This window comes from Mustela lutreola, chromosome 5 (assembly GCF_030435805.1).
Source record: "Mustela lutreola isolate mMusLut2 chromosome 5, mMusLut2.pri, whole genome shotgun sequence".
Classification (NCBI taxonomy): domain Eukaryota; kingdom Metazoa; phylum Chordata; class Mammalia; order Carnivora; family Mustelidae; genus Mustela; species Mustela lutreola.
In genome coordinates this window covers 42,263,733-42,270,528 of record NC_081294.1, presented here as the reverse complement: position 1 = coordinate 42,270,528, position 6,796 = coordinate 42,263,733, and positions in this window count along the sequence as shown.

The following is a 6,796-nucleotide window of genomic DNA, read 5'->3' as shown; positions in this document are numbered from 1 at the left end:
ATCCTCCGCTTGACCTAAGGTGGTTCACAAGGGCAAGTGTTTAGGCTGCCATTTTGCTGTCACAATCAGCTTAGAATCAATTGACTTTGATGCATTTTTTTTTCTTGATTTTAAAATTTAGTTTTACTTTGTATCCAAGCTATAAATTTACATATTTAAAGAATCAAATACTTCTATAAAGCTTGCTGTGAAAAATAACATTTCCTCACCTTCCTCTTTATACTGCTTCAAACTTTTTTAGCCAGTTCCTTTGGTATTTATCTCTGTATCTCTGAATAACTTCTGGTATTACTTCCCGATTTTTCAACTTTAAACAATATCTGGTTGGTTTTTCACAGTGGAAGAGGAAGATTGAGCCCTCTTTCCTCTTCTGTCCCTCCGTGTCACTCTTTCTGTCCTCTCATCCTCCCTTACGTCTCCGTGGTGTGGATGGTTACGTATGATCAACTTTCAGTGTTCGCCGTATTAGGACTGTGTGTATACCATTCAATTTGAACCACACAGTGTACGAGGATTACTCTACATTTCCTATATAACTTTTGTTTTCCCAAGACTTAATAGTTGTCTTGATTTTTCACTTATTTAATTTTCTTTCTTTTTTTAAAATTAGGTTTTTAATTTTAATTACAGTATAGTTAACATGCAGTATTATAGTAGTTCCAGTGGTACAATATAGTGGTTCAATAATTCTGTACATCACTCAGGGCTCATCCTGATGGGGTACTCTTTAATCCCCATAGCCTCTTTCACCCATCCCCCACCCACCTCCCCTCTGGTAACCGTCAGTTTGTTCAAGAGTTAGGGGTCTGTTTCTTGGTTTGTCTCCCTCTCTCTTTCTCTCTTTTTTCTTTGCCTTTGCTCATTTTCATAGGTTTCTTAAATTTTACCAAGAGTGAAATCATATATTTGCTTTTCTCTGATTGACTTATTTGCTTAGTATTATATACTCTCTAGCTCCATTCATGTTGTTGCAAATGGCAAGACTTCAGGTTTTTTTACGGCTGAACAATATTCCATTGTGTTCCATTCCATCTTCTTATCCATCACCTTTTGATGGACACTTGGTCCCCTTCTATAGTTTGGCTACTGTCAATAATGGTGCAATAAACAAAGTTGCTTGTATCCCTTTGAATTAGTGTTTTTGCCTTTTTTGAGTAAATACGTAGTAGCGCAACTGCTGAATTTTAGGTTAGTTCTATCTTTAACTTTTTGAGGAAACTCCATGCAGTTTTCCAGAATGGCTACACCAGTTCACGTTCCCACAAATGGTACATGAGTGTTCGTTCCTTCATTTACTTAATTTTCTATGAAATTATCATAATTTAATCATATACTCTCCAAAAATGATCTAAATTGCCTCTCAGTACATACAGGCATATTAGATATCTATCAAGTTTGTCTTGCGGAGTTGTCTTTCAGAACTTTTGGGCCTGATCCAATGTAAATGTTTTGTTTAACTCCTAGAGTTTCTGTGCGCTACCCTCCTGGCAATCCTGGTTCCCTCTCCCGAACTGAATTTCAGTTTCCCCTGTCCCAGGTCTTCTCTTATTTTTAGTCAACTTCAGTTTGGTAGAACATTACTTCCTGAAGCTTTCTGAGAAAGGAACATTTTTGAGATATTGAATGTCTGAGAATATCTTAACAACACCCTCCTGTATTTGATAATTTGGCTTAGTAAAGATTCTAGGGTGGAAATCATTTTCCCATAGACTTTTGAGGGCATTGCTCCATTACCTTCTGGTTTCCGGGGTTGCTAAGAAGTCCAAAGTCACTGTGATTCCTGGGTTTCTGTATTTTTTTTTTTTTTTCCTTTTTGGAAATTTGGAATTTGTGGAATCTTTGTCTTTATTTTTCTGAAACCTCAACCATGATATCCCCTGGTTTGAAACTATTTTATGCCTTTTCCTTGGTACTCATTGGGCCCTTTCAGTTTGGAAATGTATGTCCTTGAGTTCTGGAAATGGCACTGAGTTATTTCACTGATGATTTCTTCCCCCTGATTTTCTCTGTTCTCTGTTTCTTAAACTCTGATATTTGGCTGTTGGGCTTCCCAGATCGGTTTTAATTCTCTTTTCTTTTAAATTTTTCTTTTTATCCTTGTGGGAAATTTATCTTTCTGAGATATTAAAAAAAACTTTATCTTCCGTCTACTGACTTTAGTGTCTTCCTTTGTACTTTTAATCTTCAATAGCTGTGTTTCTCTTCTAACAGCACCTATATCTTTATAGCATCCTATTCTTGTTTCCTGGGTACAGGAGCAGGAGCATCTTTTATATCCCTAAAGCTATTCATGCCCATTTGCTTTCCTCCATGGTGCTTTTTTGAGGTCTGGTTATTTGTTTAGTTCATTCTCTTTTATGCTGGAGGCTTTCTTCAGATGTTCCATGATCTTTGATTGTCTAAAAAACCAAATGGAAGCTGTGATCCATGAGTAGGGCTTATCGAGGGCTTCCCTGTAGCATTATCTGTCCAGTGGGGAACCCCCAATGTTAGTATATTTAGATCATTCCTCCTGGTATGGTCATGTTCCCCAAAGAAGGATCTTTCCATGTATTATCTTGAGGGAAAGACCCTACCTTCTAGCATTCTGGGAACTGGGAGGGAGAGAAGGTTGGGACTCTCAGCTTTAGTACCAGCCCATGCCCTTTACTATGCCTGGGGATAAACTTCCAGTCCTCTCAGAGAGGGAGGTGTACTTGGGGAGGGAGAGGAAGTGGGAATATCCAACTGTTTCATAAACCGACCTGCAACCAATCCTCTTCTTTTAGCCCCACCTTTACGCCCACCCAGTTGCCTAATAACCCAGTTCCTGAGCCTGTTCTGCCATGTAAATAGGTAGCTTCTCGGCTTTTCTAGCTGTGGCTTTAGGATTTAGCTTTCTGGGGTCTGCTGTGGGATCTACCACTAGTCTATATGCTCTACAGCTTCCAAAATTCTGCTGCTGTTTTCTCTTCTGTCCTCTTTGTCCTTATAGTTTACATAAAAAAAAGTCATTTGAGAGAGGAAGCAAAGCTATATGTGTGTTCTAGCCATCCTTACCAAGAAATCTTTTTTTAAATTGAGCTATAATTCACATACCACAATATTCAAGCTTATAAAATTGTACAACTCAGTGGTTTTCCATATATTCACAAAGTTGTATAACCATCAACACTATCTAATTCCAGAATATTTTCATCACCCCAAAAGGAAACCCTGTACCCGTTAACAAGCATTCTCTATACCCCCTCCCCTGCCCCCTCCCCACCCCCAGCCCCTGGCAGCTACTAATCTCCTTTCTGTCTCTATGGATTTGCCTATTCTAGACATTTCGCAGAAATAGAATCATACAATATGTAGCCTTTTATGTCTGGCTTATTTCATTTAGCATAATGTTTTCCAAATTCAAACATTTTGTGGCATGAATCAGTACTTCATTGTTTTTAAAAAACAACAGTTCTGTTGAGATTTTCACTCCTCTTTATGGCTAAGTAATATTCTATTTTGTGGACATGCCACATTTTATTCACTCAGTCATCAGCTGATGGCTATTGGGCTGTTTTCACTTTGGGGCTACCAGGAATAATGGCGCTATGAACATTTGTATACAAGTTTTTGTGTGGGGGTGTATGTTTTCATTTCTCTTCTGTAGATATCTAGGAGCAGAATTAGTGGGTCACATGGTAACTCAGTGTTTACCTTTTTGAGGAATTATCAAATTGTTTTTCTTTTTTTTTTTTTAAAGATTTTTAAAATTTATTTGTCAGAGAGAGAGAGAGAGAGAGCGAGAGCGAGCACAGGCAGACAGAGTGGAAGGCAGAGGCAGAGGGAGAAGCAGGCTCCCTGCGGAGCAAGGAGCCCGATGTGGGACTCGATCCCAGGACGCTGGGATCATGACCTGAGCTGAAGGCAGCTGCTTAACCAACTGAGCCACCCAGGCATCCCTCAAATTGTTCTTCAAAGTTGTTGAACTATATTATTTTTTTAAAGTGAACTCTATCCCCAGCATGGTGCTCGAACTCACGGCCCTGAGATCAAGAGTCTCATGCTCTACGGACTGAACCAGCCAGGCACTTGGCTGCACCATTTTACATTCCCACCAGCAATAATGACAGCTCCCCTTTTTCCACATCTTGGTAATATGTGTTATTATCTTTTTGATGATAGCCATCATAGTGGGTATGAAGTGGCCCTTCACTGAAGCCTTGATTTGCTTTTTCCTGGTGACTAGCAATGGGGAGCATCTTCCCACGCACTTATTGACCATTTCCACATCTTTGGAGAAAAATCTGAAATCCTTCGCCCGTTTGGAATTAGGTTGTCTTGTGACTCTTGAGTTCTAACACCTCTTTCTATATTCTGGACATTAGATCCTTATCAGATATATAACTTGTAACTATTTTCTCCTATTTTATGTGCTGACTTTTCACTTTCTTAATAGTGATCTTTGAAGCACACACACTATTTTTCTTTGGCACTTGTCTTTTAAGAAACATCTTTCAAGGGGCGCCTGGGTGGCTCAGTAGGTTAAGCGGCTGCCTTCAGCTCAGGTCATGATCTCAGAGTCCTGGGATAGAGCACCGCCATCGGGCTCTCTGCTCAGTGGGGAGCCTGCTTCTCCCTCTCCCTCTGCCTGCTGCTCTGCCTACTTGTGCTCTCTCTCCATTTCTCTAAAAAATAAATAAAATCTTAAAAAAAAAAAAAAAGAAATGAAACAAGATGGGATCTGGAGGGAGAAAAACCATAAGTAACTCTTAATCTCACAAAACAAACTGAGGGTTGCTGGGGGCGGAGGAGGGAGAGGGGGGTGGGGTTATGGACATTGGGGAGGGTATGTGCTATGGTGAGTGCTGTGAAGTGTGTAAACCTGGCGATTCACATACCTGTACCTCTGGGGATAAAAATATATTATGTGTTTATAAAAAAATTTTTTTTAATTTAAAAAAAAGAAAATAAAAAAAAGAAATGTCTTTCAAAAGTCTTACTTTAAAAATAGCTTTATTGAGTTATAATTGACATGTACTAAATTTTACATATTAGTGTGCACAATCTGGCAAGCTTTGACATATGCATACATCATGAAAATAGCTCTACAATCCAGATAATGCCCCACGGTTTCTTTCTGCCCCTTAGTCCTCCTTCCTTTTTGTCCCTTCCTGTGCCATCCGACCTCCATCCTCGTCTCTTTTCTTACTGTATATTAGTTTGCATTTCCTAGAATTTTATCTAAATGGGATCACATAGTATATACTCTTCTGTTCTGGCTTCTTTCGTATAGCACAATTATTTTGAGATTCATCCAGGTAGTATGAGTATCAATAGTTCATTCCTTCTTATTGCTAAGCAGTATTCCATTGTATGGATAAACCACAGTTTATCTAGTCACCTGTGGATGGACATTTGGGTTGTTTCCAGTTTGGGGCTGTTATGAACATTTGTGCTGAAGTTTGTTTGGATACATGATTTCACTGGTCTTGGTTATCTAGAAAATACCTGTTAAATATTTGAGTAACAGTTTCATTTCTTGAGCATCTCTGGTAGTACCAGGCTCTGGGCTAAATGCTTATTTAATCTAACATCTCTGCAAGGTTAGTGTTAATAGTCCTTACTTTCCAAAGACTATAACCAGTACAGACAGGTCAAGGGGCTGACTCAGGTCATGGGACTAGGGTCTTTCTGACTTGGGATTTGAGCTTGGGTCTGGTGCTTTGAAGGACATGTCTGCTTTTTCCCCCTCCCCTCAAAATATGTACACTATCTCCCTTTATTCTTGAAATCTAAGACTCATTGAATCTTCAAACCACAAAGTTTTTTTTTTTTTAATTTTTTGAAAAAGATTTAATTTACTCATTCACGAGAGACAGAAAGAGAGAGGCAGAGGCAGAGAGAGAAGCAGACTCCTCATGCAGCAGGAGCCTGATGCAGGACTCAATCCCAGGACCCTGGGGCCACCACCCGAGCTGAATACAGATGCCCAACCAACTGAGCCACCCAGGTGCCCAGACCACAACGTTTTTAAATTAAAAACTACTATAAATTACTAAAAAAAAATAATGTAAATTTTGAAATACACAAAAGACATAAAGATTAATAAAACAAATATGGTAGGTAAGCCACAAGATAGTAAGAAATGAAACCTTGCCAACGTAGTTAAATCTCCCTTGGGTACGCTTCCCGGGCCCTCTGTAGAGGCCCCCACTGCCCTGAATTTGAACCACATGGTTTGGACTTCATGCGTAAGAGTAGAGTGGTTAAAACCAGGGATTCCCCACTTCTTGGATGCCTGATCCTGAGCAAGCACAGAGCCTCTCAAAGCGGCAGTATCCCTACTTATAAATGTCCCTACCTATATATAAAATATAACAGGCTTCAAAGGGTCGCTGTAGAGATTCAATGAAACAAACCATGTAAAACAATTAATACGGTGCCTGGCACAAAGGAAAGTTTAGTAAGTGGCAGCAAATGTCAGTACCAGAGCCTTAGAACCGTGGACGTGGGTTCATAAAATCCTCAAGTTAGAAGGGAGCATGGGGAACATGGAGCCCATCACCCCCCCCCCACACTTCTGCACCCACTCATCAGTGGGGGAGCAGGGGAGACAAAGGCATTTTCTGTTTCAAAGTGATTTCCTGTCTAGGGAGTGAATGTTTGCCTATTTCTCACAATATCCAAAGTGCCTTGTGAATCCACAGGTCTGCCCAGAAACAAGTGATGAGGGCCCTGAGCAGCCAATGAAAGTATGCTGGCCTTTCTACCTGTCTGGGGAGCCCCCGCCTCCCCATCCTGCCCTGTTTAAGGCAGCTTTGCCCAAGTGGGG